General features: G+C 41.8%; 1 long non-coding RNA gene across 1 annotated transcript; it reads right to left on the bottom strand.

Moving 5' to 3' along the window:
- Positions 1–23963: 23963 nt before the first annotated feature.
- Positions 23964–24878, bottom strand: LOC140583001 (uncharacterized). Its single transcript, XR_011985794.1, has 3 exons — positions 24852–24878; positions 24645–24686; positions 23964–24010 (listed from the first exon to the last, which is right to left on the bottom strand). It is a non-coding gene; the product is annotated as an uncharacterized lncRNA (long non-coding RNA).
- Between the last annotated feature and the right edge of the window lie 596 nt (positions 24879–25474).

The raw sequence follows: 25474 nt of genomic DNA, 5'->3' as shown, positions 1-25474 counted from the left end.
ACATAAGAAGGCCTGAAAGTATTGAATACAATTTCTAAAATGGAGCGCTGACTCCACCTGCTGGCCACACTGTTTCCATGCCCATTTCATTAAAATAGCTATATCTCTGGCATGCTTCATCCAATCCTCACAAAATTTGACGCACATCTGTGTTACTAGACTTCAGAAAGACCTTCCAAGTTTGGTGGCAATCGGTCAAACGGGGGCACTACAGCCACTGTCCTAATATGTCTAAGACCAACCTTGGTTAATGCAGCTGAAATCTGCTTATCGTTTATTTAAAAATTAAAAAATTAATCACCTTTCCCTTCATCTAAGTCCATATTTTTAATCTGCTTATATTTTCCTGCCATTTGACTTTTACAAATCTTTCAAACTTCAATCTTTCTTCAGGCTGTGTACACTGCAGCAATTACAATTTTATAATAAATTGGCCAGCAGGTGGAGTCAGCGCTCCATTTCAATAATGCCTTCAATACTTTTAGCCTTTCTCCTGTCTAAATGTATAACCTAGAATATGATACAGCATGATATTACTGCTGTTACATGTCACAATACGCAACTCAGCACTTTGTTAAGAATATGCAACACAGCCTATGTTTACACAGGCAGTATAAAAAAGAAAACTGTAATATCTAGACTTACCAGACCAGGTATGAAGGTCCCTAAATCTACCAACTAGTCAGGCCATCTGACCCAAACCATGCATTCAGTCAGGCTAAGGCACTCCACCACAGGGTTCTACATTCTGTCCTACATTTGCTGACCTGTTAGACCGATACTAACTAATCTATATCCTGATTTCTACCTACTACTGAGACCATCTGACCAAAACAATGCATTCAGTCAGGTTCAGGCACTACACCACAGGGTTCTACATTCTGTCCTACATTTCCTGACCTGTTAGACCGACACTCAACAATCTACATCATGATTTCTACCTTCTACTCAAACCATCTGACCTAAACAAGTTCTGTTCTGTCTGACATCTGCTGACCTGTAGTTCTGTCTGACTTTTTAGTATCCTCCTCTACGGTTTGCCCTACATCTCCTGTCACATTAGAGCTACGCTAAATCTCCATCCTGTTATGGCAGTCTAATTGTTGCCCGGTCAATTAAGTACGACATGCCAAATCAAACAACATGTAGAACTTGCTTCTGCATCTTTGCGTTTTTGCATAATTCATATTGGTCTGAAAACAAGACATTTCGTTAACCTCCTAGGATTTTCACCAAACCTACACAAATCTGGTATCATTTAAATCAGGAGACAGTCATAATAAATAATTCATAAAAAAATCATAAACTTTCCATGAGGTATAGTCACCAGCCACACACAAACCATACAGGTGCCATGCCCAATTCAATCAGACAGCTATATCTCAGGCCTGCCTCAGCCAATCATCACCAAACTTTAATATATCCTGTAGAATAGTAGTCCGGAAGGGCCCTCCAAATTTGGTGCCGATCGGTCAAACGGGGGCGCTACAACAATATAACATGTCTGTATAAACCTTGAAAATCAGTTCAACTTACATTTATCTCATTTCTGTTCTAGTGACATATTACTGGTTAAAATATTTTGTACTGCCAGTTCTGTGAGTCATGCCAAATCAAGACATATGCAATGCCCAATGATAGTCATTTTCATTCCCTTGTGATGTTTAATAACTTAATAAATAACATATTACTGTAACTTCTACAATATCCAGCCCAAGTAGGTCATTCTGGTAGTACATCAATCAGGACATTGCCCTTATGGATAATTCATAAAAATATCTTGACCTGTATGCTATGGCCACCAGCTACAACAAACCTGCACCATATCCATGCTCATTTCAATCAACCATCTGAATCTCAGCCGTGCTTCAGCCAATCCTCATCAAATTTGACGGCCTAATGTAGTAAGGGACCTCAGACAGACCCTCCAATATTGGTGCCAATCGGTCAAACAGGGGCGCTACAGCCACTGTCCATATATGTCTAAGACCCACCTTAGCAAATTCAGCTGAAATGTCCTTATTTCTCATAAAACCTTGAAAGAATTGTTACCTTTCCCTTCACCTGAGTCCATATTTTTTATTCACTTTCATTTTTCACCAATTTGCCTCATAGAACATTATCAGACTTAATTTACACATAAGAAGGCCTGAAAGTATTGAATACAATTTCTAAAATGGAGCGCTGACTCCACCTGCTGGCCACACTGTTTCCATGCCTATTTCATTCAAATAGCTATATCTCTGGCATGCTTCATCCAATCCTCACAAAATTTGATGCACGGCTGTGTTACTAGACTGCCTCAGCCAAGCTGCAAAAGACCTTCCAAGTTTGGTGGCAATCAGTCAAACGGGGGCACTACAGCCACTGTCATAATATGTCTAAGACCAACCTTGGTTAATGCAGCTGAAATCTGCTTATTGTTTATTTAAAAATTAAAATATTAATCACCTTAACCTTCATCTAAGTCCATATTTTTAATCTGCTTATATTCTCCTGCCATTTGACTTTTACAAATCTTTCAAACTTTAATCTTTCTTCAGGCTGTGTACACTACAGCAATTACAATTTTATAATAAATTGGCCAGCAGGTGGAGTCAGCGCTCCATTTCAATAATGCCTTCAATACTTTTAGCCTTTCTCCTGTCTAAATATACATCCTAGAATAGCATACAGCATGATATTACTGCTGTTACATGTCACACTCCCGCAACTCAGCACTTTGTTAAGAATATGCAACACAGCCTATGTTTACACAGGCAGTATAAAAAAGCAACTATGTAATATCTACACTTACCAGACCAGGTATGAAGGTCCCTAAATCTACCAACTAGTCAGGCCATCTGACCCAAAACATGTATTAAGTCAGGCTAAGGCACTCCACCACAGGGTTCTACATTCTGTCCTGCATTTGCTGACCTGTTAGACCGATACTAACTAGTCTATATCCTGATTTCTACCTACTACTCAGACTATCTCACCAAAACATTACATTCAGTCAGGTTCAGGCACTACACCACAGGGTCCTACATTCTGTCCTACATTTCCTGACCTGTTAGACGGACACTCAACAATCTCCATCCTGATTTCTACCTTCTACTCAAACCATCTGTTGTCCTACCTGTCCTACCTGTCCTACTTGTCATACCCTTTGGACCCTTCAGTAACTGCCTGCAGTTTCTAGTTATTATTATTATTTTTCTGCCCTAAAACTGAATGCCCAGCCTAAACCGTAAGTCCTAGGCCTACCAAATTTGGTAGGATGATTGGAATTCCTACCCACTACTCAGCGTGTCCGACGCGTCCGACTCAGCCAGAGGGGGGCGCCGTAGCGCCCCCCAACACGTTTTGGACGATATCTCCTGTCCAGTTTGTCCTACCTTCGAAATTCTTTTTTCTCCTGATACAGACAGCCATGCCCTACCAAAAAGTCAATGGGACCATGAAGCTCCGCCTACTTAGATTTTTTGCTAATTTGCATAATTTGCAAATCCTACTTTTTCCTTCAAGTCCTGGCTTGTCCTACCAAATCAGACAAATGAGGTGTCAGACGAATCAGAATTCTCAGCTGATCAAGAATCATTAAGAAAATTCAGACATTTTTATATCCTATGGCCATTAGCCACGCCCTAACAATGTCCAAATTTGGCCCGTTTTGGTCTGACGGCTGTAACTTGGCCGTGCCTTGGCCTACCTTGACCAAATTTGAAATGCTACCTCCCTACACCATTCTGGGGACACGGTCCGAGGCGGGCCGCATTTCGCCCATAGGGGGCGCTACAATTAAAAACTGGCAATATCTCCTGACTGCCTTTGCCAATCTTACTGAAATTTGGCAGATATGTTCTAGGGCCCAGCCTTACATCAGCCACATACAATGGCAGTCATTATTCCTTAAAGAGTGGCCGCCATCAGCCAATCAAAATCAAGCAGCCATTTGACAGGCTTATCAATGACCAATCTAGACCAAATTTTGGTGCTATATTTGTCCTCCGACCCGCAGCCCACCATGCAAAGGACACCTCACTCGACCACATGGGGGCGCTACAGTGCCCTAATTTACATTTCTGCCTATATCTTCAGAACTGTCATGCCTACAGTTGAAATTTTTTGCCATTCTAATCCACTATGTCATGCCAAATCAAACAACATATAGAGCTATTATATGCATCTTCGCATTATTGCACAATTTTGTATTTTTCTAAAAACAGGCTTTTTCATTATCCTCCTATGATTTTCGGCCAATCTACATAAGTCTGTTGTCATTCTAATCAGGAGACAGTCCTTTTAAAGACTTAGAGAAAAAACATAAACTTTCAGTAAGGTATGGCCACCAGGGACACCCTGACTGTGCTGGTGCCTCGCCTATTTCAATCAGACAGCTATATCTCAGGCATACTTCGGCTAATCATTACCAAATTTCTCTCTCTGATGTAGGGCTGTACCACAGAGACATCTTCCAAATTTCATGTCAATCGGTCTGACGGGAGCGCTACGGCCACTGTTTATATATGTCTAAGACCAACCTATGCTAATTCAGCTAAAATGAGTTACCAGGTCAGGTAGGAAGCAGTCTACCGATTTCCCCCATCTTACCAAATGCAGCATGTGGCACAGTGGGCTAAGCCTGCGTGCTTGTGATCAGAGAGTTGCCGGTTCAAACCCAGTTTCAGTGGCTACTTGACCTACCTGTATGCTACGGCCACCAGCTACATCCAACCTGCACCATTTCCATGCTCATTTCAATCAACCATCTAAATCTCAGCCGTGCTTCAGCCAATCCTCATCAAATTTGATGGCCTAATGTAGTAAGGGACCTCAGACAGACCCTCCAATTTTGGTGCCGATCGGTCAAACGGGGGCGCTACAGCCACTGTCCATATATGTCTAAGACCCACCTTAGCAAATTCAGCTGAAATGTCCTTATTTCTCATAAAACCTTGAAAAAATTGTTACCTTTCCCTTCACCTGAGTCCATGTTTTTTATTTACTTTCATTTTTCACCGATTTGCCTCATAGAACATTATCAGACTTAATTTACACATAAGAAGGCCTGAAAGTATTAAATGGAATTTCTAAAATGGAGCGCTGACTCCACCTGCTGGCCACACCATTTCCATACCCATTTCAATCAAACAGCTATATCTCTGGCATGCTTCATCAAATCCTTACAAAATTTGACTCGCTTCTGTGTCACTGTACTACAGACAGACCTTCCAAGTTTGGTGGCAATCGGTCAAATTGGGGTGCTACAGCCACTGTTCTAATATGTCTAAGACCAACCTTGGTTAATGCAGCTGAAATCTGCTTATTGTTTATTTAAAAATTAAAATATTAATCACCTTTCCCTTCATCTAAGTCCATATTTTTAATCTGCTTATATTTTCCTGCCATTTGACTTTTACAAATCTTTCAAACTTCAATCTTTCTTCAGGCTGTGTACACTGCAGCAATTACAATTTTATAATAAATTGGCCAGCAGGTGGAGTCAGCGCTCCATTTCAATAATGCCTTCAATACTTTTAGCCTTTCTCCTGTCTAAATGTACAACCTACAATATGATACAGCATGATATTACTGCTGTTACATGTCACACTGCCGCAACTCAGCACTTTGTTAAGAATATGCAACACAGCCTATGTTTACACAGGCAGTATAAATAAGCAACTGTGTAATATCTAGACTTACCAGACCAGGTATGAAGGTCCCTAAATCTTCCAACTAGTCAGGCCATCTGACCCAAACCATGCATTCAGTCAGGCTAAGGCACTCCACCACAGGGTTCTACATTCTGTCCTACATTTGCTGACCTGTTAGACCGATACTAAACAATCTGCATCCTGATTTCTACCTTCTACTAAAACCATCTGACCAAAACAAGTTCTGTTCTGTCTGACATCTGCTGACCTGTTGTTCTGTCTGACTTGTTAGTACCCTCCTCTACGGTTTGCCCTACATCTCCTGTCGCATTAGAGCTACGCTAAATCTTCATCCTGTTATGGCAGTCTAATTTTGTCTGACTTTCTACTACCCTGGCCGCCGGTTCTCTGCCGTTATTCCTCTACTGTCCTACCAGTCCGATCGTCCTACGCTTTGGACCCTTTCGTAACTGCTTGCAGTTTCTAGTTATTATTATTTTTCTGCCCTAAAACTGAATGCCCAGCCTAAACCGTAAGTCCTAGGCCGACCAAATTTGGTAGGATGATTGCAATTCCTACCCACTACTCAGCGTGTCCGACCCGTCCGACTCAGCCAAAGGGGGGCGCCGTAGCGCCCCCCAACGCGTTTTGGACGATATCTCCTGTCCTGTTTGTCCTACGTTCGAAATTCTTTTTTCTACTGATGCAGACAGCCATGCCCTACCAAAAAGTCAATGGGACCATGAAGCTCCGCCTACTTAGATTTTTTGCTAATTTGCATAATTTGCAAATCATACTTTTTCCTTACAGTCAAAGCTTGTCCTACCAAATCAGACAAATGAGGTGTCAGACGAATCAGAATTCTCAGCTGATCAAGAATCATTAACAAAATTCAGACATTTTTATATCCTACGGCCATTAGCCATGCCCAAACAATATCCAAATTTGGCCCGTTTTGGTCTAACGGCTATAACTTGGCCGTGCCTTGGCCTACCTTGACCAAATTTGAAATGCTACCTCCCTACACCATTCTGGGGACACGGTCCAAGGCGGGCTGCATTTCGTCCATAGGGGGCGCTACAACTAAAAACTGGCAATATCTCCTGACTGCCTTGGCCAATCAAACTGAAATTTGGCAGATATGTACTAGGGCCCAGCCTGAGGTCAGTCACATACAATGGCAGTCATTATTGCTTAAAGAGTGGCCGCCATCAGCCAATCAAAATCGAGCAGCCATTTGACAGGCTTATCAATGACCAATCAAGACCAACTTTTGGTGGTATATTTGGCCTACGACCCGCAGCCCACTATACAAAGGACACCTCACTGAGCCACATGGGGGCGCTACAGTGCCCTGATTTACATTTCTGCCTATATCTGCAGAACTGTCATGCCTACAGTTGAAATTTATTGCCAGTCTAATCCACTATGTCATGACAAATCAAACAACATATAGAGCTTTTCTCTTCATCTTTGCGTTTTTGCACAATTTATATTTTTATAAAAACAGGCTTTTTCATTCATCTCCTAGGATTTTCGGCCAATCTACATAAGTCTGTTGTCATTATAATCAGGAGACAGTCCTTTTAAAGATTTACAGAAAAAACATAAACTTTCGGTAAGGTATGGCCACCAGGGACACCCTGACTGTACTGGTGCCTCGCCCATTTCAATCAGACAGCTATATCTCAGGCATGTCTCACCAAATCATCACCAAACTTAAATCCATAATGTAAGACATTACTGCGGAAGGGCCCTCCAAATTTTGTGCCGATCGGTCAAACAGGGGCGCTACAGCAACATAACATGTCTGTGTAAACCTGCAAAATCAGTTCATCTTACATTTATCTAATTGTTGATCCAGTGACATTTCACTGGTTAAAATCATTTGTCCAGCAATTTCAGTGATTCATGCCAAATCAAGATATATGCAATGTCGCATGATAGTCATTTGCATTCCCTTGTCATATTTAAAAACATAATAAATAACATATTACTATCACTACTGCAATGTCCAGCCGAAGTAGGTCATTCTGGTAGTAGATCAATCAGGACACTGCCCTTATGTATAATTTATAAAGATAACTTCACCTGCCTGTACAGTATGGCCACCAGCCACACTGAACCTACAGCATTTCCATGCTCATTTCAATCAAACAGCTAAATCTGAGGCATTCTTCATCCAATCCTCATCAAATTTGACCGGCTAATGTAGTAAGGGACCTCAGACAGACCCTCCAATTTTGGTGCCAATCGGTCAAACGGGGGCGCTACAGCCACTGTCCATATATGTCTAAGACCCACCTTAGCAAATTCAGCTGAAATGTCCTTATTTCTCATAAAACCTTGAAAGAATTCTTACCTTTCCCTTCACCTTAGTCCATATTTTTTATTCACTTTCATTTTTCACCCATTTGCCTCATAGAACATTATCAGACTTAATTTACACATAAGAAGGCCTGAAAGTATTCAATATAATTTCTAAAATGGAGCGCTGACTCCACCTGCTGGCCACACTATTTCCATGCCCATTTCATTCAAATAGCTATATCTCTGGCATGCTTCATCCAATCCTCACAAAATTTGACGCCCATCTGTGTTACTAGACTTCAGAAAGACCTTCCAAGTTTGGAGGCAATAGATCAAACGGGGGCCCTACAGCCACTGTCTTAATCTGTCTAAGACTAACCTTTGTTAATGCAGCTGAAATCTGCTTATTGTTTATTTAAAAATTAAAATATTAATCACCTTTCCCTTCATCTAAGTCCATATTTTTAATCTGCTTATATTTTCCTGCCATTTGACTTTTACAAATCTTTCAAACTTCAATCTTTCTTCAGGCTGTGTACACTGCAGCAATTACAATTTTATAATAAATTGGCCAGCAGGTGGAGTCAGATGGGGGAAATCGGTAGACTACTTCCTACCTGACCTGGTAACTCATTTTAGCTGAATTAGCATAGGTTGGTCTTATATCTCCTGACTGCCTTGGCCAATCTGACTGAAATTTGGCAGATATGTGCTAGGACCCAGCCTGAGGTCAGCCACATACAATGGCAGTCATTAGTCCTTAGATAGTGGCCGTCATCAGCCAATCAAAATCAAGCAGACATTTGACAGGCTTATCAATGACCAATCTAGACCAAATTTAGGTGGTATATTTGTCCTCCGACCCACAGCCCACCATGCAAAGGACACCTCACTCGGCCACATGGGGGCGCTACAGTGCCCTGATTTACATTTCTGCCTATATCTCCAGAACTATTATGCCTACAGTTGAAATGTATTGCCAGTCTAATCCACTTTGTCATGACAAATCAAACACCATATAGAGCTTTTCTCTGCATCTTTGCGTTTTTGCACAATTTGTATTTTTCTAACAACAGGCTTTTTCATTAACCTCCTAAGGTTTTTCAGCCAATCTACATAAGTCTGTTGTCATTCTAATCAGGAGACAGTCCTTTTAAAGATTTAGAGAAAAAACATAAACTTTCGGTAAGGTATGGCCACCAGGGACACCCTGACTGTACTGGTGCCTCGTCCATTTCAATCAGACAGCTATATCTCAGGCATGCTTCGGTCAATCATTACCAAATTTCTCTCTCTGATGTAGGGCTGTACCCCAGAGACAGTTGCCAAATTTCATGTCAATCAGTCAAACGGGAGCGCTACGGCCACTGTTTATATATGTCTAAGACCAACCTATGCTAATTCAGCTAAAATGAGTTACCAGGTCAGGTAGGAAGTAGTCTACCGATTTCCCCCATCTTACCTAATGCAGCATGTGGTGCAGTGGGCTAAGCCTGTGTGCTTGTGATCAGAGAGTTGCTGGTTCAAACCCAGCTTCGGTGGCTACTTGACCTACCTGTATGCTATGGCCACCAGCTACATCAAACCTGCACCATTTCCATGCTCATTTCAATCAATCATCTAAATCTCAGCCGTGCTTCAGTCAATCCTCACTAAATTTCACCGGTTAATGTAGTGCTGCACCCCAGAGAGACCCTCCAACTTTGGTGCAGATCAGTCAAATGGGGGCGCTACAGCCACTGTACATATATTTCTAAGACCCACCTTAGCAAATTCAGCTGAAATGTCCTTATTTCTTATAAAACCTTGAAAGAATTGTTACCTTTCCCTTCACCTGAGTCCATATTTTTAATTCACTTTCATTTTTCACCAATTTGCCTCATAGAACATTATCAGACTTAATTTACACATAAGAAGGCCTGAAAGTATTGAATGTAATTTCTAAAATACTCACACACCTGGACAGCACAAACACCTATGCACGAATGCTGTTTGTTGACTTTAGCTCAGCATTCAATACTGTCTTACCCACTAAGTTAATCACCAAACTTAGAGACCTGGACATTAATATCTCAATCTGCAACTGGATTATGGATTTTCTAACCAACAGACCTCAGCATGTTAGGTCAGGCCACATCTGCTCCGCTACCATCACGCTCAACACTGGTTTACCACAGGGCTGTGTGCTGAGCCCCTTCCTTTACTCCCTCTTCACCCATGACTGCAGGCCTGTACAGGGATCCAACACCATCATCAAATTTGCAGACGATACTACGGTGATCGGTCTCATCAGCAACAATGACGAGACTGCCTACAGAGAGGAGATCAAGCACCTAGCCACTTGGTGCACGGACAATAATCTGCTCCTTAACACCACTAAGACCAAGAGCTCATTGTGGACTTCAGGAAGGGAAGAAGAGGTTCACATGAACCCATTTACATCAACGGGATGGCTGTTGAGCCTGTCTCATCCTTCAAGTTCCTGGGGACCCACATTTCGGAGGACCTATCCTGGACCACCAACACCTCTAGCCTGGTCAAGAAGGCTCACCAGCGCCTCTTCTTCTTAAGAACACTTAAGAAGAACCAGCTGTCCTCAGCCACCCTGGTGAACTTCTATCGCTGTACAATAGAAAGTATCCTAACCAACTGTGTAACAGTTTGGTACGGAAACTGCTCTGTTGCTGAGCGTAAGGCACTGCAGCGGGTGGTGAAAACTGCCCAGCGCATTATAGGGACTCCACTTCCAGCCATTGAGGACATCCAGAAGAAACACTGTATGCGTCGAGCACGCAGTATTCTTAAGGATTACTCTCATCCCGCCCACAAACTGTTTTCTCTCCTGCCTTCCGGTAGGCGCTTCAGGTGTCCCAGGTCAAGAACCAGTAGACTAAGGAACAGCTTCTTTCCCAGAGCGGTCTCCTTATTGAACTCTGCCCCCCACTGACACCTGCCCCCTCTAACACACTCCCATACTCTCTCCATTATCATTGCACTATTTAATTTTTAATGCACTACACTGTATATACATATTCGGAAAGCAATATCCATTGCACAATACAGTTGTAAATTTCTTATTATATATATCTGTAAATGTCTATTTGTAAATTCCTGTTCTTAGCAATCTGTATATTATGCTCACAGTATATCCATCTGTAAATATTACCCTTACTTTCTCCCTGCACATATCCCATTTAAGTGCACTTATAACTTATACCTTATCCTGCACTTACTGCTTATTGCACTCCTGGTTAGACCTAAACTGCATTTTGTTGCCTTGTACTTGTACATGTGTAATGACAATAAAGTTGAATCTAATCTAATCTAATCTAAAATGGAGCGCTGACTCCACCTGCTGGCCACACCATTTCCATGCCCATTTCAATCAAACAGCTATATCTCTGGCATGCTTCATCCAATCCTTACAAAATTTTACTCGCTTCTGTATCACTGGATAACAGACAGACCTTCCAAGTTTGGTGGCAATCGGTCAAACAGGGGTGCTACAGCCGCTGTCCTAATATGTCTAAGACCTACCTTGGCTAATTCAGCTGAAATATCCTTCATGATACCTTCAAAGAATTGTTGACTTTCCCTTCACCTCAGTCCATATTTTAAGCTCCTTTCATTTTTCTGCTATTTGACTATATAATGATTTTATTTATAAACCAGGCAGTGTATATTGCAGATTTTTCGCTTTTTTGTATTGAATTGGCCAGTAGGTGGAGATGGTGCTCTATTTATATTGCACTTTTTTGGATTTTTTTTATAGATTGGCCAGCAGGTGGAGTTCGTCCTGTATTTCATTAATGCATGCAGCAGGCTAATATTATACATTATGGCCAGTCACTATAGACTGTCATTATAGTGTAGTGTGTTTTTTCTTAGATGTTGCTCAGGGCATTGTAATACTGTAGAACCCACTTATCTCGACCTCGGCTAACTCGCCAACCCTATTAAGTCGATATGTTTTTGAAGTGGAACTGCCAAATTCCCTCTTTGCATTAGTATTTCTCATCGGTTATGTCGATTCTTTTATGTCGCCGAACCCTAATATCTCGAGCCCGAAAGAGGGCCAAAATCGCCACTTAACATCGGTTATCTCGATCCCTGTGACTAATCACATTTAAAATGTATCTCACGTGCTAAACAGCGCATATTCAAATCGCATTCGCATGGTAATTTGCTGAACAATGCAACAGTGAAACGCGATCTAGGTAAATCCCCATCAAAACCAAAGCCAAGCATATCTGCATGCGGCAATGACAACGAAGATGAAGAAGATGCGGACGAAGATTTGGAACAAATTCCCTCTGCCAGTGAGGTGATAGAAATGCTACAAAAAATCGACGGTATGGTTCTTTTGTAGGGGATGAAACTGTTTTAGACAGCATAAGTAATATCGAAGCATTTATTTTCAAGTAGACTGTCAAAGGCAAAAAGCAACAAAGCATTTTTATACTTTGTAAAGAAACCATATTAATTGCGTGTACGATACTTTTCAGAGCTGTCAGAGCAAAATGACTTGTGAATTTGATTTTGACACTGGTTTGCTTTTTGTGACAACGAACTACACCGCACAGGTTTTTATGTGACTTTGTGAGCGATCTTTGTGTTTGCAATGTTGGATGATATAATTAAAGGCTTCTATCGAGAATCGACGGTGGTTTTTATTATATACTGGTAAATCTCTGCTTTTAGTTGGTGCACATATGCCTTTTGTTGTTAGCCAACATGTATGTACATTTATATAACATACCGATCGCGTCATCAAACAAATCGCTGTTGTGTAAAAAAACACCAAAAACCGGTGCATATACATTCTCATTTATTAACGCACATAAATAAATTTCAAGCATATGTCAACATAGTGTATTGCCCCCATATTGGTTTTCTGTTATCTCGATCATCGGTTATCTTGACGCTTTTTGGCAACCTCCTAGGCCGGCAACATAACCGGGTTCAACTGCACTTTTTGTATGCGTATTTTCTTCACTGCCTGTTTCACCTACACTAATTAAAATTTATTGTGACATTTACATGTGTATTTAACATGCTTAAGAATGATGACTGTATTAATGATTATAATATTTATTATTATTCATTAGAGACATAATAGAAAACACATTATACACATTGTAAAATTGCAATTGAATACATTTCTCTTAACCAAACATTTAGGTTTGTGTCATTGTTTGAGGAGGCTGAAAAAGTACATTGAGGCCACAATAGTTGAGCCAGCACAATTGACATAATATTTCGCATATGATGTGCATAGCATTCTTACATAAACAGTGTATAAAGACCACAAAGTGTGATAGTAGCACTCATACTGTATATATCTACTACACAAGTCCCTACATGGCAATCTTCTTTTGAATATACAATTTGATGTAAGTCAACACAGGCATCACAAACAAAGCTGGATCGTTATTTTGACATCAATTTAACCATGGCATCATGACTGTAAATTACATGACATATTATGTACTACAGAACTGTCACAACACATCATTAATGTTTTGTTATTGCAGAGTAAAAGTGAAAATAACTCAATAAATACTACAAGAAAAATTGTGAGACATCATAGCAATAAACATCCACAAGCAACAGCACATTTCATTCAAAGTACCTTTGCTGTCAGACTATAGTGTGTGGAGATGATTTCTGGTGCATTTCACTTCAGGTATCTGTTTGTAGTTCATACTGTCTGTGTGCAGTCTCTGAGTTCTTTAGAGAACGCTTTGCTTGTCGACAAAATGGGCGCAGGGAAACTTGATGTGTTGAGTATGGTGTCACTGATATGAAGATAAGGCACTGGAAAAGAGAGTAAAACCAGAAAGCTGCATGTCAGCCAATCAGACACTTGCAGTTGTAAAGTGAAACTACTTCACAGACAAAATAATCCATCAAAGAGGCAAACTCACCAGGCCAGCCCATCTCATTGTTGCAACGTACCAGGCAGTGTGATGTGTTAACGAAAGTTGATGTGGTGGGCATGGGGTCAGTGTCATCAACAGCAGGCGCTGGAAAAGATTAAAAGATTAAAAGCATGAACTGGCATGTAAGTTAGACAAGCACTGACAGAGTAAAACTAGAACTACACCAAAGAGGAAGAAATGTCTGAAAAAGGCAAACTCACAAGGTCAGTGCCTGCTCCTCTGGCTATGCAGCATTCAGTGTGATGCAGTATAGCAGAGCTTCAACAGACAGATGTGTGTTGGCTTGATCATCAGGGAAGCACATGACAGTTGTGCCTTAGTAACCTGAGGTTATACATAGGAGAAGGCAGGTTAAAACATGCAATATAACAATGTAGTAGGGATTTCTGACAATACTTAGTTACCCAATTTATAAGCTCATACACTGCAAACTGGTATGTCTTAACTAGCATGCTCATGTTAAGTGAGAAACTGTCACTCACGTACCTTTGCTTTGCCCACCCAGTCATGGCACATCCACTGTGTCTAGATGAATGTCTCACGCACACTGCCCAGCTTTCCCACTTAGATTTTAGGTCATCCACATGTATGACTGTTTAGTTTTACTTCATTTTAGCTGTTTCAAGAAACACACAAAACATACACATTACTCCAAAAATTGCATCATATGCATAATGCCATAATACAGTCAGTGTACATATGTCCATTTCCTTTTACAGTGTGAAAGTACACTCTACGACACTATACAGAGACATGTCAGTATATGGTCTTACCTTTGCCCATAGATGTCTGTGCCTCTTCGCCCTCTCACCATTCTTTTCAATCAAAGCCTTGCTTTGTGAAATTCTGTGTCTTTTCAGCACGTTTTGTGGTACAAGACATTAGTTCGGTAGTGTCTACATCTGATGGTACTTCTTCATCTCCTTACATTTAATTCATTGTAATTATATATTCTACGTTACATAAGCAACTATACATTTACATTTCCCAAGTGTGTGGTGCTTTGTAAAGAGGTTCAGTGCACTGTACTGGCCCACAACACAAAATTTCTATATAGGCAACAATGCATTTAATAAATACTCAATTATATCACAGGACATCTAAAATTGTTTATTTTTTTGTGGAAAATTCATGACATTAACAAGTTTGGCATACTGCTGTTGTGAGGCACTTGACAGAGCACATTACCTCCCTTTTCAAAGACCACATTGCTTGCTCTGTCCTAAACTTCCCCTAGCCCCCACACCAACCCCCAGTGCCAAGTGCCCCATCCTAGCCCCCTTATGCCTAGCCCTAGTGACCCTCCCGTAACCTTAGTCCTATGCCTAGTGGTAACCCAAGCAGCCCACCTCAGACTTATCCCCAGCAACAGGCCGCCATGTCTAGCTTTAGTACCCCCTGCCTCAGCCCCAGTGCCAGCTTCCTGAAGCCCAGCCGCAGCCCCCAAAAGCATGGTGCCAGCCCCAGGCCCAGCAGCAGCCCCCTCAAGGTCGACCCCAACCCCCAAAGCCCAACATCAGCCTCAGGCTAAATGCCAAGCCCTGAAACACCAGCTCCACTGCCAACCTCTGAGGCCTAGTTGCAGCCTTCTGAAGGCCAGCCCTAGTCCTAGCCCCCCACAGCCTACCGGCAACCCCAGTGGTAGCCGCTGACGGCCAGCCCCAGGCCTAACCCCCAAAGCTTGGCACCAGGCCAAGCCTCCCTGCCAATCCCCCCTAGTACAGCCATAGCCCCAGTCGCAGTGCCAGCCTCCCGAGGCTGACGCACCCCAGAAAACTATCACTGCAGCAAAAAATTTATGTTTCTTACTCATAATGTCTTTTATACAGTTTCTTACAGATGATGTGGCACTACACATTCATGATGGCTGAAATACATCGACATTGCTGAAATAAAAATTCTATTAGTCAAAATATTTTTCGCATACACATGATCAATCAAAGTGCCTTTCCCAGTGGTTGCTTCTTTGACAAGTTGAGCATACCCATGTTCTTCCATAAAATTAGCAATTGTACTTACTGTCAAATGATTTACTGCATGACAAATTTTTTCATATTTTTTTATAGTTTCTTATAGATGATGTAGCACTATACATTCATGATGGCTGAAATACGTCGGCATTACTGAAACAGAGATGCTGTTAGTCACAATGTCTTTCACATACACATGATCAATCAAAGTGCCTTTCCCAGTGGTTGCTTCTTTCACAAGTTGAGCATACCCATGTTCTTCCATGAAATTAGCAATTGTACTTACTGCCAGAAGATTTTCATTGAAGTCGCCCATGATGATTTTCCCACCTTCCACACTGTCCAACTGAGTGATCAACTGCATCAGGTTCTTCTGAAAGATTGTTAGATTATACAAGGGTGGTCTGTATAGTACCAAGACTGTTGTTCTTAGTAGGCCCACACTGAACTGCACACACTCAATGTTGACACACTGCACATCAGTCACAGTACAGTTGGTATGTTCTTTATAATACAAACCCACACCACCATGTTGTTGCTTCTTCAGTTCAGCAGAGATAGCATCACTACCATCATATGCCTGATGTCTGGGCTTCCCATGGTATGAAAATCCAGGCAGCTGTACACCTTCTGTGTCTTCCTTTGAATTTAACCATGTCTCTGTCAAGCAGATGATATCAGCTTCCATATACCTTCTGTCTTGCTTTAGGTCATCCAGGTGACATGTAAGTCCTTCAACATTGTGCAGTAAAATCTTACATAATGATGGCACTTCCATGACGGGCTCAATAAATGCAGGCATGCTTTGCATTGCAGTCTCAATGTCTTGTTTTGCATATATAGCAGTCTCCTTAAAGTCTTCTATTATAAGGCCTTCCAGAGAAGTGACACGGCTTAATGCTACATATGCCTGTCCAGCTGCAAATATCTTCTTTAGTGATACAACAGCCTTATCTACTGTCAGACCTTGTACCTTGTGTACTGTACAAGCCCAAGCCAATTTCAATGGAAACTGCCGTCGTGTTCCACCACTGTTTGTCACTCTCTCCTCCTCTGCTTTGATTTGTGTAGCTTTGTCCAACCCTGCTTTTAGGCATGGCTTCTTTCCCCTGAGTGACTTTCCAGCTGCTTCGTTGTCAAATGTGATGTATATCTCTGATGGAAAATCCTCATCAGTATCAAAGCAGATGTCACTAACTGTACCAAATGCACCATTTACCAAGCCGTCTGAAACGTCAATATTTTTCAGAAGTATTACTCGTGCATTGACACCTACATGTAGTGATTCGGGGAGACATGTCTTCTGAACATTAGCATGATGTCCATGTTTCTTTTCCAGTCTGCCAGTTGCAGCAACCCTTTGAAAATCCTGAGCATGAATGATGACATGGTCTGAGCAGATCTTCCGCAGCATATGGTAGTTATGTTGATCAACTTCATCATTGGTTGCATAAATATGAAGACCAGTACTGTCTTGTCCTTCGCCTGTCACACGTAGTTTCAGCATAGCAATGTCTGCCTCCAGCATTGCATTACCCCTTTTGCGTTTCCTTAGCCGATTCAGCAACTGTGCAAACTGCATGTCTTTCTGTCTCATAATTTCAGTCAGCTCCACCATAGCGAAATGATTCTGCCATAGATCAACAGCTTTACCCTCAGTATACAAAGCTTTCCCTTTCACAGGACAAAGCTGGTAGAAATCTCCAACAGCAATGATTGAGACATTTCCAAAAGCAGAATAATCTCCAGTTTGTTTGATTTGTCTTAATCTGCCATGAATATATGCAAGCAGCTTGTGATCGACCATTGAAATTTCATCTATGATCAATATTTGCAGGTTTCCCAGTTCAGCTCTCAATGAATTTATTTTTTCATCTCCAAGTGGTTCATATGGCAGCTTTGCGTCCGTTGCAATATGGAAACAGGCGTGTATTGTTGCAGCTTTGATGTTGTAAGCACTAACCCCAGTTGGAGCAGTCAGTAACACATGTGTCTCATCTGGATTTTGTGACAACTGACACAAGATACGAGCTGCCTCATAATGTATTGCTTTGATCAAGACCGACTTGCCCACACCTCCAGGTCCAGATATGAATACATGAAATGGTTCTGGGTTTTCACTACGTGCCTTCTGTAAACACCAGTTTCGTATTTTGTAAAAAGTCTCAGACTGCTTGTTATTCAGTGAGCGAAGCAAAGCCAGTGCTTCCTGCCTGGACATACCACAAGGATTGTCATGCAACATATAGCGCCTCGGCCTTGGTAACAAATCTGGTATCCCATCACGTTGTTCTCTCATTTCTGGTGTAGTGTTGGATTTGCTAGCAAGACACTCTAGCCGTTCACGTTCAGTTTCCGGACAAATCTCTGCCCAGGCATCTTCCATTACACCATGCTGCTGTATGTCTTCTTCAGCTTTGTCAATTGCATGTGATTCCTTTTCAAAACTTGACATGTTTGACTGCACAACCAGTTTCACTGAATGCAATTCATCATCCAAGACCTTGACACAACCAGTCTCATAGAATTCCTGGTAACTGCCAAAAGTAGAAGGTTTTAATTGTGCATCGAAATAATGTGGCAGAAAAAGTTGCAAAATGCTGTGGTAATATTTTTCTGGGTCCTTCGTGGGTGAAAAGCGAGCATACCGAACAACGGCTGCCTCTGTGCGTGTCCTTTTCTTCACAAATCCTAATTTTCTGTCCAACTGCACACTTCCAGGGCATGAGCTCTGAGACTTACATAGTATTCTGTACTCAGATGCAAATCTCGCCAGGCACATTCCTGCAAACTCTTTTGTTTCTGGTCTGGCTTTATATCTATCAGTGATACTGTTCATCCAAATACCTTGTTCATCCTCATTCTCACACTCAGCTTTCTTCCGTATGACGTTCAATGGAAGGCTCATTTTTACCACATTTTCTCCGGTTGGGATAAACTGCACCTTTCGTGATCCCTCTTTCAACCTCATGTTAGTCAGACGATAAACACTTTCCTGGGCCGAAACTTCACGATTGTGCAGGAAAACACTGCCAAGTTGGCGAAGAGCTTCTTTTGCATCAAGGTTACCTTGCTGGGAGGCCTCTTTCTGAGCATTTGCCAGTAGCAGTCCCATCTCTCTCTCAGCTTTGGAAATGTAGGAAATGATGTACACAATACATGAATATGCATCAACCACAAACTGAATGTCCATGTTTGCATTCCAACAGCGTAAAAGGTCTCTGTTATATTGGTTGACCCACACTTCACATGGTCTCCTCTTAAGAACAATGGTAGTTTTCTTTGTGATTCTTGAGTACGCAGCCTGAAATATGTCCTGACTGATACCAATTGTACTAAATAAGGAATCAACAGAGTCATAGTTGGCCTCAGACTTTAGTACAGCATCCTTCACTTTTTTCATGATAGCATCTGCTACTTCTTTTTTCAGGGGCTGTCCATCTGTCTCACCATCTCCAAGTTTACATGATGACACAAATGTTCTGTTGCTTGGAGGACGTGGGAAATTGAATCTACAAGTTTTCCCTTTTTTCTTGCATGTTTTTGAGTGCCTCTTACTATGTTGCTGTACACTACATACAATTTCATGCATTTCATCGTCACCCTCTGGCATTTCACATGTCACATATTGATCAATGAAAGCTGATACCTCATCTTCATCATCTTTGCCAACCTTAGGTGCATCTTCCACCCAAAACAAACAGTGAGTGTGAGGTGATCCTCGTTGCTGAAATTCTACTCTGTAGAAATAATCAACTATTTTGCCAATGGGTTGTGCTTCTGACATGATGACATCTTTTAGGAAGCAGTGGAATCGATAATCAAACATTCTGGCAGCTGTCACAGGATTGTTTTTCAACAGTGCACACCTTTCTGACCAGTCAAGCTCAGCACTTGATGCATCTATGCCATCTTCTTTGAAGATTGCTGTCATAAGTTCTCTCCAGCGTAAATCAGCAGAAGAAAATGAGCAAAACCATGTGGGAATACCAAGCTGTCTTACCATTGCAAACAGATCTTTCTGAACACTTTGCCAAAAAACAGGGGTGCCTCTGATTGGTCTTAGGAATTTATAACCTTCATCAAAATTAAACATCTTTTGTAGAGACTCCTTATTTGTCAAAGTTTCTGATGTGACAGGACACTTATCCCGTGCATCATAGCCCTTTCTCACAGCAATTGACACATTTGACACAACCTGCTGAAGCTCAGACAAATACTGCCCATAAAATATATAGTCCAAGTTTTTCCCAAAACGTCCATCTGCATTAAGAATTCTTGCATTTAAATACCTACACAGTGTCAGTTTTTCCTTCCTTCTGTCATGAAAAGTGCCTGTTCCTTTTGGGAAAAGGACTGGAAAACATTTAGCTTCATTTGACTCATCAGTTAGAAGTCTCACTGGGTTGTTTCCTTCTGCAGGTGCCATAGACATGATTCCATCAAAGTGCTGATCCAAGATCTCTTGTGCTATGTCGACAGGTTGAAGACACGTATCCATATACATGCCATGTTGTTGTCTGTCATGCAAAGTTTCATCCATTTCCTCATCCTCCATGTTATTTTCATTACACTCTTCATCTGCATGTGTGTCACTTACATCACCAGGTACTTCTTTAGTTTTCTGCAGGGGATTAATCCAGTCATCGTTGAACTGCACATTGCTGTAAAATTTGTTATTCTCCGTGAGATACACCAAAGCCTTCTTTATTTTTTCTGGATGCACAAATTCATATTTGTAATGCCCTTTGTAAGTTAACTTCCTCTTCAACTTTACACGAATCATAAGGTCATCATTGTTGACTCTCGGTAAAACTTCAGCTACATTTGGAACACTAGATGGGACACAAGTTACAGGACCATGAACACCATTTTGTCCACCTTTTGGCAAAGACACAATTCTCATGAAAGGAATATGCATAGCAATCAGATGCTGTTCCAGTGAATTTAGATGCTGTAACTCTACAGGGACAAGGTCTAGAGCTAGATTGTTTGCAACACTCTCTCCTGGCAGTTTCCCATCAAGAATCTTTCTGTGACACGTGTGGCAGATCCACAAGGAACCTCTAGGGCCAATAACACTGCTACAATCATCAGAACACATATCTATACATTTATGCAAGTATGTCTCAGTTATACACTGTGATGCCACTAATGCAATTGCCTGTGATTTTTTGAAGTACTCATCTTTCTTGCAAATAAGAACTTGGTGTTTAAATAGCATTCGATGACACACTGAACAAATGTATTCTGGGCTTTTAGTTATTTTCTGTCTAAACTGTTCAATCACATACTTAATGTCTTTTCTGTTATCCTTCTCTTTAGTCCGTTTTTCAATATTTCTGCTTTTCACTGCGGTGGCATAACAGCTGTCTGTCTTATATCTATTACTGCAACTTTGCTTCTGAGCTGATTGGTATACTGGATTACAATGGTAGGCTTCAAATTTCTGTTTCTTCACAACTTCTCTATAACTTTCATTTGTGGCATGCTTACTAACCATAAAGTCTTTTACACGTTGCCTGTGTTCAATGTCAGTGGCATACTTCTGCACACTCGACTGCTTCATACGTTGCCTGTGTTCAGTGTCTGTCGCATACTTGCTCACACTCGACTGCTTCACACGTTGCCTGTGTTCAGTGTCTGTCACATACTTGCTCACACTCGACTGCTTCACACGTTGCCTGTGTTCAGTGTCTGTCGCATACTTGCTCACACTCGACTGCTTCACACGTTGCCTATGTTCATTATCTGTTGCATACTTACTCACACTTGACTGCTGTATATGTTTGCGGTGACCCAAGTCTGTTGCGTACTTAGTAACACTTGACTGTTTCACATGTTCTCTGTACACTTCATCCTCACGGTAGCGCTTTATGCTTCTCTCAAGTTGTTCCTCCTTGTACACCATACTTACTTCATACCGTCTTTTTTCTCGTTCAAGTTTTCGTCGACTTGATGCCATTTCAGATGGTGCGTTATCGATTTCAGAGCATTGTGTTGCACAACCCTCAGTGTCATGCCCTTTCACACAAATTACAACCTCATAATGTGACTCATTACAATGTTTCAGGTATATACCTCTCTGATCAGAACCAATACATGTGGAGTACTTCAACCATTTGTTGTCAGAGTATGTGAAAATATCCACACCAAGCAGATCAGCGGCAGCTTGAATCTCTACCTCAGATGCCCAAGTACCAACATATTTCATCCGTGATGCAGTGACATACTCAGTGACAGAAGAGTGACCATCTCTAAGACAAGCAACATACCTGGCTTCATTTCTTAGTATGTGAGCAACAATAGCACACCTAATTTTCCTGTGTTCTTTCTCATTTCCAGTAATAGCAAAAGCCAGAGATCTGAAAAAGCAGTTGCCATCACCAGTGATTGGCACCATTCTGCAAGGATCACCCATTGGAAACTCTGCATCCATGTTTACATGGCCATGATCAATGTACACCACACCAAGCTTACAGGAAAGCCTTCTTTGCTGCTGGATTGTCAAAGGACTGAACAGAAACTACTCACTGCGTAGCTCACTGATAAAAACTACATCACCTTCATTGTTCACACGGACATCAACCTCAGGTTCTGCATCATGTGTCACATTTGGCCTTACCACACCATATTGGCTGTCTGACATTCTGGCAAACTGCTGGACTCTGGTCACTGAGTTGTTGTCATCTGGATGGTCTGATATGTTGGTACGCTGGTTGGCACTGGTGACTGAGGACTTACCATCTGGATGGCCTGACATGCTGGTAAGCTGGTTGACGCTGGTGACTGGGGAGTTGCCATCTGGATGCTGGTGCAGGATGCTTCGACTAGTCACACTCACAGCTGTAATCTCAAACTGTTCCCCTGTTGCATCTAAAGACAGTCCTAGGGTATTCACATGGTCTAACAAACAATCTATGGTAGAGTGGCACACCAATATACTTCTGCCTGATGCGTCGCTTGCTCCATCTCCTCGTCGGGAATGGGAGTCGATCACCACATACCATGACCCTTGCTTAATGATGGCACATGTATTTACTTTAAGAGTAAAAAGACACGCATCATACTGTGAGAATACTCTTCTTACCGCTGCATCAGTTGACATAAGAACATCACACATATCTCCATATTCACTCATGCCAAACAATCCAACAAACATGTCATCGTGGTACTTTATTGCAAATGTAACACCATTCAATGTGTACTCTGTCGGTAGATCTCTGACAAACAGATACCCAGAAGCATCTCGAATTCTCCCAGCGTCTGTGATGGTAGTGTAGAGGTTGTCTCCATTCAGCAGCACTTGATCAAGGTCTGTGACCAACCAGCTTAAGACATTCTTTATTTTACACATCAGCATAGCCATCAAACTATTAGCCACACACTGTTTGTTGCCATTGACTCCAAATCGTCGGTCTCCTTGATGGAATGAGCCTCTCACTGTAGGTGCCTGAGGAAAATGAGGGGATACAGGTATAGTTACAGGGTTCACATGCTGTTGCTGATCCAGGGCTGGGTAATGGTTTGGCAGTGCCAGGGTGCTTTTCAGTTCAACTTCAAGTTCAGGTAAGTTCAAGTATTCAGGCGAGTAAGTGGGGTCAGTAATTGCAGCCTTTCTTTTATGAGGCGGCTGCAGTACCTCGTCCGTCGGCGCCTTTCCTTCACCGGGGGAAGGAGAAGACCTACAAAACTTGTCAACAGTCCTACAAATGGCACCCAGGGCGGGAACCCGGTGGTCATGGCTCGTTGGCAAAGTCACAGTCATCACCATTTTGGTATTCCGGTAGGGAGGAAATGGGATAACCTCGTGGTCAGTCATAGCCATGACAGACACAGGCCGCGGCTGTGCGGCCTGGTCAGGTTGTTGGTCGTGGCTCGTCCGCCGAGTCACGGTCAGCTCCTTTTTGGGTCGGGGAATAGGGGTAACCCCGTCAGTCATAGCCACGACATGGATGGCAGCAGCAGCGGGGTCAGGCTGTTGGTTGTGGCTCGTCAGGCTAGTCACGGTCAGCTCCTTTTTGGGTCGGGGAATAGGGGTAACCCCGTCAACAGTCTTAGCCACAACATCACTACCAGTAGCTCGACGTCTATCCATTAGCCTCTTCTTCGCTGCTGCTGAACGCCGGGACGCCTTGGTGCGAGGCATCTGCAGATGGACAGGGGCGAGAAAAAAAAGAAAAAATGCAAGGCACACTTCCTTCCAACTTTACTTTGCAGTCATACTGTCAAATGCATATACATGGATGTGTTTTGTCAGGAGCGGTTCCCACGGTGGTCTTTTCAGACTGTACACCAACATCGTTCTGCCCTGTTTACACTCCTTATCCTATAATACATCTGTCTCGCATGACTTGATTTTTTAAGACAGAGACAGAAAACTCTACAACTTACCTGTTAAGTCACACTGCCAAGCATCCATATTACACACGTCAACAAGTTTTGCCTCAGCACTGACCTAAAGGTTTGTTGCATGTATGCCGATTTGTCCTGTCACTCAAATACAAATTTATTGAAAGACCTACAGATTCCTCATCCCATCAATACAAATATACACATTGGCTGCTTAACATTAGTATCGTGGCCATTTCTCACATTGTGCGATGGCTTCTGTGTCACTACACATCCAATGTCTATGCAACACACAATGGCACAGCTGTTTCGTGGTAAGCAGTTACATAATTACCCATAGAATACTACGTTTCTAATGCTATAGTAAATCTATGCAGTAAAATAGTGACATGAGCTAGCAATGCAGAGCTGTCCAAGTGCACAAAGCATACCGCCTATCACTTTGTCTTCGAGTGTGTTAGTCCACCAGAAATCTGCAGAGGAAAAAGACAAGCAAGTTTCTTTGCGCCAACATTTCCCAACAGTCATCTTTGTCGAAAACGACATATAAACTTGATATGCCTTTTAAGGTCAAGCAAGCTCATTAAGCTAAGCTAAAACATAATTGGTGATGAAGACATCAGCTTCAAAATATTTACCTTTGATGCGACAGCTCTTCAAAGTCTACAAAGACAACATGCATCAGTTAATGACTGGCGTGCATTTATTGTACAAGCATTTCATTAGTGTATGCAATGAAACTGCCCATACACATACAGAAACATTTTCCACTGTTCCAATTGTAGCAGTGTGGTTGGTATGAAGTTTGTTTCTTATCAAGGATATATTACATTGTTACTTTAAGATCTAGCCACAGCAGTCAAATTGACAAAAGTGCAGAGGACAAACATGGCTGGGACGTCATGTTGCCTCACATAGATTTGTTTCATGCCAGTTAGAGCTGTATGATATTGGGTAAAGAAAAATCACATTGCAATTTTTATTCTTTCTGTGATATATATATTGCAATTTTAAGATTTTTAAAAACCTAATAAGTTCAGTCTATTTTTCATAATCAATCATTCTATTAAGACTGAGGTGTTTTTGCCCAAATATAATGGTGATAACTTGATCAGTATGTAACAGAGCATGAGCATTACACTAATTAACCTTATCACATATGGGAGCTAACATGACAAAATGTGACAAAGTGACAAAATAGAACAGAACATTTTATTGTCCAATTAAACCTTTTCCATAGCTACAGTGAACATAAGGGTCA

The sequence above is a fragment of the Paramormyrops kingsleyae genome, chromosome 25 (assembly GCF_048594095.1).
Source record: "Paramormyrops kingsleyae isolate MSU_618 chromosome 25, PKINGS_0.4, whole genome shotgun sequence".
Taxonomy (NCBI): domain Eukaryota; kingdom Metazoa; phylum Chordata; class Actinopteri; order Osteoglossiformes; family Mormyridae; genus Paramormyrops; species Paramormyrops kingsleyae.
Note: the sequence above shows the minus strand (reverse complement) of the source record. Positions and strands in the feature narration are given on the sequence as shown.